This window comes from Triticum urartu, chromosome 6A (genome assembly GCF_056163025.1).
Source record: "Triticum urartu cultivar PI428250 chromosome 6A, HENAU_Tu73, whole genome shotgun sequence".
In the NCBI taxonomy this organism is placed as follows: Eukaryota; Viridiplantae; Streptophyta; class Magnoliopsida; order Poales; family Poaceae; genus Triticum; species Triticum urartu.
This window is the reverse complement of record NC_141878.1, coordinates 453,113,149-453,123,747: the sequence shown is the minus strand read 5'-3', so window position 1 is coordinate 453,123,747 and position 10,599 is coordinate 453,113,149. Positions and strand designations below refer to the sequence as shown.

The window sequence follows — 10,599 nt, the reverse complement described above, 5'->3', positions numbered from 1 at the left end:
CCGGAGATGCCGGCAGGGACGATGCCGGCGGTGACGATCTTCGTGCTGACGTTGGAAGGGGAGCGCGGCCAAGGCGGCCGCACGGACGCGATGGACCTCGACCAAGAGGTCATCGTAGTTGGAGATGATACCCCACCGCAGACCGACGTGGTCGAGCGGGCAGGGTCCGATGGAGGCGGCGGTGACGCCATCTTGGAGGAGACGCCGCGGACGGCGCCGCAGGGGGCGCTCCAGGCGTCGACGAGCGTGGCGCCGCTGGTGATGGCGCCGCAAGTCACCTCGGCTGTCGACCCGGTGACGGTGCCGGAGAGGACACCGGAGAGGGCGCCGGCGAAAGCGCCGGACAGGGCGCCGGCCCGAAGTAGCGGTCAGCGGGGAGCACGCCCTGGTGCTCAGGCCAGGGGGACGCCGAGTCGCCGGGTCACAGGGATCGAGGAGTTTACAATTATCTAGATGAAGAAGAGCCGGTCTGAAAAGATCTGCGTAAGCATCAAGTTCATCGGTCCAGATTTATGATTTGTGAGGTTAAAAGGTTCAAGAAAATTAGGGTTGCGTTGGTTGTTGGTTCAACCGTCGCAAGCCATCGACACCGATTGGATGTTCCGCTACAGCCTTTACGGCAAGCCATGTGAGACTAACAAAAATTCTATCTCTGTGTGTGGCCGCGGCCGTTCCCAGTTTTTCTTTGGTCGCAGCAGTCAAAGGCAGACAGCCGGCGTACGCATAATCGTCTACTCGTGGTTTAAAGCAAGTCCGAAGACAACTCATGTTCTGACATCTCCAAAACAGTTTTCTAGTTTCTGTTTGCTACACGGAGAAGCAAACCTTTCAAGGGACAAATTCCGGGGCCATCATTACTATAAATTGATCTCACGCAAGGCTTTTCAGGTGGTTTTGCTCAACAACGATTGTTCCTTGCTCCACGCCAACACACGAGGGCATCAACTTAGACTAGCCACAATGAAGAGTAACATACACTAGTAACATACACATATTCCTAGACTATTACCTTCATAGTGGGTAGTAACATAAGTATGGTAATATGTAAAGCTTCATTTATTATGTTATAGACTTATATTGCATTGCAACATGTGATGTTACCGTAACTAGCTAAGTTACTATAACTCCCTCTCTCCTTATTAACTCATTGCCATATAAGCAAATTTGCTGAGATGAACTCGATATTACTGCTGAAGTTACTGCCATTATGACTAGTCTTACGGAGCGCGTGCCTGAAAGGCTGCTACGTTCATTAAAAAAGGGAAAGAAGAGCCACGACCCAGAGGTTGAGGTGAAGGTGGACTTGAAAAAACGCACAACCTGGAAGCGGACGTCTCCGCGGACTCGGGCTCCGTCGTTGACTCGCCTCTGCCTATGCCGCAAGCTGCTCGCGGCGACAGCCGCACCAAGCCGGCCTCGCCTTCACCTCCAAGCTGCTTCGTTGACCCGCCGCGGCCACTGTGCCAAACTGGCCTCGCCTTGCTCTGCCTCAAGTCGCCTCGGCGGCCTTGTTTTCTCACTCGCGGTCATCATCTCCGCATGCTGCATCTGTTGAGCCGCCGCTGGAGAAGCCGCTCCTGTTAGAGCCGTCGCTGCCTTGGGCCGCACCTTCACTCGCCGCCCCGCACCTGCATCCTGTTGCAGAAAAGTCGCCGGCCCCAGCAAACGCCCTCTTTACTTCAGCTGACCTCCGCCGCCGGGTTGAGCCGGCTCTGCCGCCACAAGTCGCCGCCACCAAGTTGCCTCGCCAGCGCGTCGATCCACACGGCCTCGCCTCGTTTCCAAACTGTGCGAGCTACATCCTCGCAGACGAGTCGACCCCACGCGGACCGAGATGCCGGTCCGCCTCCACTCTGGCCGCGCCGCAAGCCGCCTCCGTTACCTGCCTCAACTGCAGCGGGGGAGAGCCGCCGGCCGCTCCGCTGCCCTCCGCCTCCGGCCAAGCGCTGGCTCCGCCAAGTCCCACGCGGGTCACCTTCCGCCGCGGAAGCACATATATACTGGAGATATTTGAGGATTGATAATTGATGTCTACGAGAAGAAAATTCCATTTGCTTTGGCCGTTCTAAGCAGCCGACCCTGCTAAGTCGCCATCCCGAGCTGCCGTCTGTCGAACCACCCGGACCGGATCACTACTCATGGCCGCCTCCAGTTCAGCGCCGCACAACTCCGCCCGGCGCTCTTCTGATGTTGAGCCGTGCTCCACGGTTGCCCGAGCGCGTGAACAGTTCCGTCGCTGACAAGTCGCCGGACGCCTCAAGTCGCCTCCTACCACCACCATCACTGCTTCGCTGATGGCAAGCCGCTTCTGCTGCCGCACAGTGGCTCGCCTCCGAGCGCCTCATCAGCTTGGTTCCGTTTCCGAGCCGCCCGCAGGGCCGCGTTCCCGCTTGGGTCCTCCTCTGACCCGTGTTTCGTCTGAACCAATCATCATTGTCGCCGCTGCAAGCCGCCCTTGTTGAATCGCCACTGCTATCATGACCGGTTCTGCCTCTGCTCCGTGGGTTTCACTGCTGCTATTTGCATCAGCTGAATGAAGTTTGATCAGATATTGGGATGGTACATTGAGTGCTTGGTAGAGACCAAGATATTTGTTATCATGTTGACGCTGGATAAGCCACAACGTGCAGTTATTCGTGGACGTCTTGATTATCGGTTGTCCAAAGCAAAACAGGTGATATCCATCCAAGTTATTTTATTAACACATATTTCTTTCATTAAAGAACAATTACTTAGTCTATGATAATTTTTTGCAGGACCATTATTCCTTACAAAAAGTGTCACGAAAGGGGCGTGAATAGATATTATTTTTGCACTAGCGCTCGTCCTGCGCAAGTTGCCACCCCCGCTACATCAACACACGCGACTGACTCATTGTCCGAGCCCATGGCCGACTTGCCTGCATCCGAGCCGTTTCCAACACCGCGGCCGACTCTCGTTCACACCGGCTTACCACGCCGCTGCCAACTCTTCCCGTCCGCACTGGCTTACAATGTTGCGTCCGACTTATCTGTCTGCTCCCACGACCGACTCAGCCGTGATTGATTTCAGCTTCACCATGGTGATCATCAACTCCGCGGTGGATAATTAGTGGCCTGACATATCAGGTGAAATCCATCCAGTATATTTTTATATTACATATTGCTTTCTTTAAAAGAGCAATTACTCTGACTTGCAAGTTTTCTAATGCAGGACAAGTCATCTACTACAAAAGGGACTATTATATCACTGAGTTGTTGAATGGCTCATGCCGGTTTATATAGCTGGTCAAATATGGAGAATCTCAAGAAAACTTCTTGAGTCGCCTTGAGACTCGGGGGCTACAATGACATGACTTAGTAAATGATTGTCAGTTTAAAGCAGATCCAAGAATTCCTGGTCATTGGAGGAAAAAATAACCCGACCCCAGAGACTACTGCTATATTGATAAAAATTTAAAGGCCATCAGGAAATTTCCGGGTCAAAATGAAGAATGCCGGTTTAAAATCCGGTTCAAGGGAAATCTGTTCTCGCACAAGGCTCTGAAATCCGGTTTAAAATTCCGGCTCAAGAAGAATATTATGTCTCGCAAAGTTCGAGTTCTTAGAAAAATTAAAGGTTGCCAAAGAGAACTTGTTGCCATGATGCACAGTTCAAACATGGGTATCCGATCTGGCTTACACGCCTTATTACAAATCACTTTGAGACTTGATGCCCGAGTTCCAGGGACCAAAGAGAGTTTGATGCACAGCACAGCTCAAACATAGGTACCCACTAAGCACAGCTCAGAAATATGTCACTTGGGGGCTTCCTGTTCAAACATAGGTGTATTCACCAAAGAGGACATAGCGTTACTACCCTCTTGACCAGGTTATCTTGTTCAAACATAGGTGTATTCACTAAAGAGGACATAACCTTTCTGGATCATCCTACCTGTATACCAGCTGCTTCAACTCCATCAGGTAATCCTGATTAACCCGTCGAACTCTTAACAATCAATCTTTTACGGTGTATTCACCAAAGATCCTGATCTTGTTAAGGTTAAAACGCCAGTTTGTCATGTGAGAGCACGGCTTACAGATAGTCAGGATAGATCCAGGCTTCATAAGCCGCTTTCCTTGAAACTTGGGTAAATCGGCCTGTGATGTGTGCTGCTACTCTGACCCCGCGTACTCCTGATAAGTCTATCTTTAAATAAGACCTGAACTTATCTGGGTTCAAATGTTGATTGGGTATTGTGAGTGCCGGCTCACGGAAAGCGCGTACCTTCCAGTGGCCATCGGGCTAGTTTCATTGAAGTATTCTGTCATCATACACATACATCATCATACATTGCATCATACACATACATCATCATATATTGCATCATCATTACGTCATCATAGCATGCATCATATATATAGATATACTGGTTTATTTGCAGGAACCGGTTTTCAAAACAGGTTATGTTATTCAAATCTTTAATAGCCAACATGGCTAGATTTTTATTATGGTTATCAATAACCAATATTATGATTAAGGTTTTCAAAGTTGCTTCAGCGCAATGGCTGGCATTTATCAAATGGATATGATTTATTCTACAATGGAAGGAATAGTCCCGAGTTGCTGCAGGCTTATGACCCGCGACTTGGGGGCTACATTATTCAAAGTTGAGATTACATTGAATATGCAAGTCCCATGTCACTGCCAGCATGCACCATGGCACTTGGGGGCTAATGGAAAGTCATTTTTTGCTCACCTTATTAAAGACCCGACTCATCACATCATAATGAGCCGACCCTTGGGGGCTGCTAATTGCTCCTGTCAAAAATTCAAAGTATACAAGTTTTAATCCAATATTGAAGGATCCATTGCTCAGTTGGTAGAGCACAAGGCTCTTAACCTTGTGGACGTGGGTTCAATCCCCATGGTGGGAGTTACATCATATGATGTTATTTTCAATGAAGTTCCAGCTCAATATTATCTTACTGAGCCGGCCCTTGGGGGCTACACATTGTTGTTCAAGTCTACATGATCATATTTACAAAGTCTCTGCTCATTACTGCATAATGACCCGTCCCTTGGGGGCTACACTGGTTGAAGTTTTTATGAGCATAGGGCAATTTCAAGTCCCAGGTTGCTGCAAGCATGACAACCCGGCACTTGGGAGCTACATATGTGGAATACTCAGTTCTGACTAGTGATTAAGATGAACAACATGGATTTCTTCAAAGTGGTAATATTTAAGCAAGTCTTAACTCATCACTTTTCTCTGCTCAAGACTTAGGGGTTACAGGTAATATGGATATGAGGGAGAGAAATCTTCAAAATTCTCAGTTTTGACCCGCCGTCGGCAACAATTATGATTCGGCATCATCTGTTTATAACCTGGCAATTTTGGTAATCATAAATTGGCAAGATCTACATTTTCAAGCCGGCTGAAGATCAGATGAGTATTTTAAGACCAATATTTTTAAGCATTGCGAGCTGAGTCAAATGAATTATTCTTCACAATTTTTCTCTGTGAGAAACCAACGTCAGCAAATTGATTATGAAGTTGCCTTATTGACATGAATTTTCTAGAAGAAGGAAATGACAGGGACGAAAGGATGTTCAGGTGTCGTCTTACAAGAATATTTAACCCAGAGCACAACCTATTAAATTTGGTCTTGTGTTTTGTTTACAGGACCAGTTTAACATGGATAAATCCAAGCTAAACTGGGGGCTAATGTCGGGGATATACCCCACGGTATGACCCGGCCGGATATATGACCCGGCTGGGACTTGGCGTTTCATTGGTAATCCGCCGGAGGATTGGCGACTTACGAGTCTGGCGGCTCACTGGTCTGACGACTCACGAGCCTGGTGACACAGGGATGGCCCCGACGGCGGGTCATATAGAGGACTAGGCCCAAGGCCCAGAAGGCCGGCTCATGTTATGGTGGGCTGGCTTAAGGGAAAGCGTAAGGAATATTCCCTTACAAAGGAAGCAAGACTAGCACTCCACTTGTAATAAAGTAATCCTAATCCTACTTGGACTAGTCATTTAACCCTCCCCTTCAACTTATATAGGGAGGGCTAGGGCACCCCAAGAGGGACAAGTTGAATAATCTCTAGGCTAGACACAACTAGGAGAGCCGGTTTACGACGACTCCCTCATGAACATAATGAGACCTAGCCACAAACAGCATGTAGGTTTGTTTCCAGATGATGTTTCCCGGGGCCCGAAGCTGTCTAAACCCTTGTCTTGTGTTGTGTCTCTCGATTCCGATCAACCCCTCTCAAGCTACCACATAGATGCGTTGGCCTCACGACTAAAGTCCTCACACCAGGACATCTGCTGTGACAAATCCATGACAGGACCAATGAGGTCTTTGGGCCCCCAACCCAGGAGGAGGCGGCGATGGCGGCCGTGAGCCGACGCCTGTGGGGGAGGACGGACAGGATCCAGGCCTTCGCCCAGGCCGAGGTTGAGCAGACGCGGGAGTTGGAGCGCGCGGTGCTTGTAAGTTCTCCCTTGTCTATTCTTTCTTTCGGTTGCTTCTTCTGTGTGGGGGCGCGCTAGCGCACCCACTGGGTGTAGCCCCCAAGATTCGGGCCAACTGCGTAGCAGTTGGGTCGAATCTTAAACTGTTGTCTTGTGCTGATCATTGTTGCTCGCAGCAACTAGATACCTACCGTGTCAGCGTCTTCAACCAGCTCCTGGACAAGAACCAGCAGCTCAAGGAGCAGCTTGCCGCCAAGGAGGAGGAGCTCCGCATTGCGGCAGGTATTTTTTCTTTTGCGTGCTCTTTTTAGTGGGGGCGCTCTAGCGCACCCACTAGGTGTAGCCCCCGAGATTTGGGCCAACCGCGTAGCAGTTGGGTCGAATCTTAAAGTGATCCTTTGTTTCTGAATCTTCCCTTTGCAGCCGAGGTGCTGTCTCTGAAGACCCGGCTGTTTCGGCCGGCTTCCATTACGACCGGCTTGTTGCCGATGCCGGCCGGCTTGAGGCCGAGGTGGCGAAGGCGGAGGCGGAGGCGACGAGAGCCCGACAGGCACTCGATGAAGCCAGCCGGCTGCAGGAGCAGCTGGCGGGCGATAAGAGCCGTCTTGAGGCCGAGGTGGAACGCCTCAAGGCGGAAGCCGCCGAGGTTGTGGAGGCGCAACAGGCCCTTGCCGAGGTGGACCAGCAACGCGGCACGCCGGCCGATGACAAGGGCCAGCTCCAGGCCGAGGTGGAGCGCCTAAAGGGGCTGGTGCCTGCGGCGGTGGATACCTGTCAAGGGGAGACCTGCCGTCGTGAGGCGTCCGAGAAGGTGACCGAGCCCAAGGACGCTGAGTTGAAGGCTGCCCTTGCCAAGGTGGCCGACTTGGAGAAGACGCTCGAGGAGCGTGACCGCACCATTGCCTAGGAGCGGCGTGGTACGTTGCTCGAAGCGCAGCACCTGGAAGAATCCTTCTCCAGTAAGTGCTCTTCTTGGGTTCTGCCGGGATGGGGTCCCGGCTTCTTGTCCTTAGTGATTTTTCCTGACTTGCTTCGCTTCCTAGTAGGGGCCTTCCAGGAGACGCTCCAGCTGGCGGAAGAAGCCATCCGCTTTCAACTTGACCCGCAGGGAGTCGTCGGCTCCGGAACTGACCCAGGTGGCTTGGACCTTCTCGGAGATCGTGACCACCGCCGAGGCTCGTCCGCGAGTCTTGGGCGATCAGATGGGGCGGCTCTCTAAGGCCGGTGCAGCGATGACGGCGGCCCTGTGGCCGGGCTCAGTTGCGCCGAACAGCTTCACGCGGCTGGCGTCGTGGTTGGAGGCGGGGCCGGACCGGCTCCACGAGTGGCGCGTTTCACCACCCGTGCCGGTGTCGAGATGGCGCTCAGGTTTGCGATTTCTTGGCATCCGGACCTGTCGCTGGAGGCGTTAATGGGCCAGCAAGCTGGCTCGGAGAATCAGCTTCGGGCGGAGGCTGGACGGATTGCTGCCCGGGCCAGCTACATTGCCGGGTTCGCCTTCCACGACGAGTTCCTGCCGGAGCGGGTAGAGGATGGTGGAGTCATGCCTGCTGATGACTACGACCTGCTTCTACACGCCCCGGAAGGCAGCTCCAAGGAGACGGACGTCTACGGCGATGCGGGTGCCGAGGAGGGAGACACCGGCACCTCGGCGGACCCGGAGGCCACCGAGGGGGAGCCGTCTGCCGCGTGACCCGGTGCTGGAGATGCCTGAGGATGCCTTGCTTTAACTTAGTACAAATTTATGTTAGGTAGCAGGTCCACCCACCCACTTGGGGTGCTTGGGTGTAATGAACTCTGGCCTTGGGCCCGTAATTTGAATTTGTGATGTGTATATTTCGTGGATGCCTGCGCTTTTGCTTTTCGTTTTCTGAGCCGTTTTCTTGCGACCTTCCCCTCCTGGACCTCCCCCTCCCCCCCCCCCCCCGCGCGAGTCTGGCGACCGAGGCTCCGGTCCGTGACAAGGAGTTCGGCCTTTGAGAGGAGCGTGCGATACTTAGGCTTTCAAAACGTTGAGCGCGAGCGAAACACCCACTAGGCCTGCTGGCGGCAATCCGGCGAAGCCGGTTGGCGTGCAGCCGGTCGTGCGGCAATGTTATAAGTGGCGGGGCTGGGTTGGTGAACCCAACAGTCCTTTGACTTAGTGTTTGTGGCGCGCTGGTGCCTTGGCCCGTTGTGCCTGCCAGCCGGCAACCGAAGCCGGTTCTGTGGACTAGGGCGAAGTGGAGAGCCGCGACAGCCTTAACGCATCAAGAACCACTAAGGAAGGCGGCGGGTGGTGACCAGGCCGGCCAGCCCCCGAGCCCCCGGCTCGAGCAAGTCGAACCGGTGGTCGGGTTGGTCCTAGAGGAAAATAATGCGTAAATGTAGGAGACACAAAAGCTTGGTTGAAAAGGGGCAGCCCCCGAGCATCGTTCGGGGACCCCATAGTTTTCATATGATTTCAAAAGGCAGCGATACATATGTGCACACAGCTAACTGTAAAATGGGCGGAGGAGTTCTGCATTCCACGGCTGTGTTGTTTCTTCGCCGGCGGTGTCTCTCTTGCGCTTGTTTGACTTGCGGGTGTCAATGAGGTAGTAGGCGTTGTGATCGCACAAGGCCTTGCTGATGATGAATGGGCCCTCCCATGGAGGGGACAGCTTGTGCTGGCTGGCTTGCTGAGGACGAGGTCTCCCTCGCGAAATGCGAGGGGCTTGATTTTCTTTCTGTTGTAGTGCCTCAGGCCTTGCTGGTAGATGGCTGACCAGCTGAGCGCCAGGAGGCGTTCTTCTTCGAGTAGGTCTATGCCGTCCTCGCAGGCTTCTTTGGCTTCGGCTTCAGTGTACATCGCGACGTGCGGCGAGTATAACTTGACATCGGTCGGGATGACAGCTTTGGCTCCATAGACGACGAAGAACGGGGTGAACTCGGTCGACTGATTTGGCGTGGTGCGGAGGCTCTAGAGGACGGCCGGCAACTCGTCGAGCCAACTGCCTGGTGGGCGGATGAGCGGCTCGACGAGCCGCGGCTTGATGCCGGATAGGATGAGGCTGTTGGCCCGCTCGACCTGGCCGTTGGACTGCGGGTGTGCAACGGATGCCAATCGAGGCGGATGCTGGAGACGGAGCAGTATTGCGCGAGCACGCCTTGGGAGAAGTTGGTGCCGTTGTCCGCGATGATGCTGTTTGGCATGCCGTAACGTACCGCGATGTCTTTGATGAACCGGACGTCCGTCGGCCCGTCCAGCTTCTTGATTGGCCATGCTTCGATCCATTTGCACTGGTGTGCATTGGTCCTAAACAAACGGTTTAAAACCCCTTTCTGCAACGCCATTTGGAACTGTCGCCAAGTGAGTGTGGGCGATAGGGGGGTCCATCCCACACGACCCAGAAACCGTCGGGGATATGCCCTCCTGGCACACACGCTCGACAAAATGAGGTTGTGTGCGACCGGCGAGCGCTCAAGTACAAAAATACATATAGTAGAGCTAAGAAAAATACAATTATATGGCGAAATTGCTTCCGGTCGCAAGTACATCCCACACAGTTAGTCACCGCTAAACTTTTTGTTCGTATGTACATCCCACACAGTCGCTCCAAGGAAAACGTTTCCGTTCATAGGTACATCACACACAATTTTTCCCGTTAAATCGTTTGTGATAGCGTTGCCATTGCACACGATATTAATAATTTTATCATTTGCGTTATTGAATGCATTACACACGGTGCATAGAAGAAACTTTGTGGCAAAGGCTTTCCATCACACACACTTTTTATGTGGTAAACGTTTGCTCAAGGTGGCCTAATGCAAACAGTTTTCAAGAGAAAGTCGTGTATGCAGTGGAGATTGATCGCACACGTAGTGGATCCTAGAAACGTTTCTGATCTCCAAGTATATCGCAGATGTTTCGCTTTCGCAAACCGTGTGCAGTGTAATCCCTAATTAATCCAATTAATCCCTAATTTAAAAATCACATGTTTTGAATTTGAAAGTAGGCAATCACTTATTTCATATCCAACTATGTTTATTACAAATATAGGTTCAACCACGAATCCATAATTCAATGCACAAGTACATATACTGAAGAACTACAGAAGCACCAAGTAAAGAATGATGAACCACAGTTGTACTAAAGACTGTAAAGAGAGAGGCGAAAGACATTCTGGTTGCTA

General features: G+C 52.1%; 1 non-coding gene across 1 annotated transcript; it reads left to right on the top strand.

Annotated features, from left to right (window-relative positions):
• The first annotated feature begins 4,825 nt into the window (after positions 1 to 4,825).
• TRNAK-CUU (transfer RNA lysine (anticodon CUU)) lies at positions 4,826 to 4,895 on the top strand. Its single transcript has one exon. It is a non-coding gene; the product is annotated as a tRNA-Lys (tRNA).
• Positions 4,896 to 10,599: the final 5,704 nt, after the last annotated feature.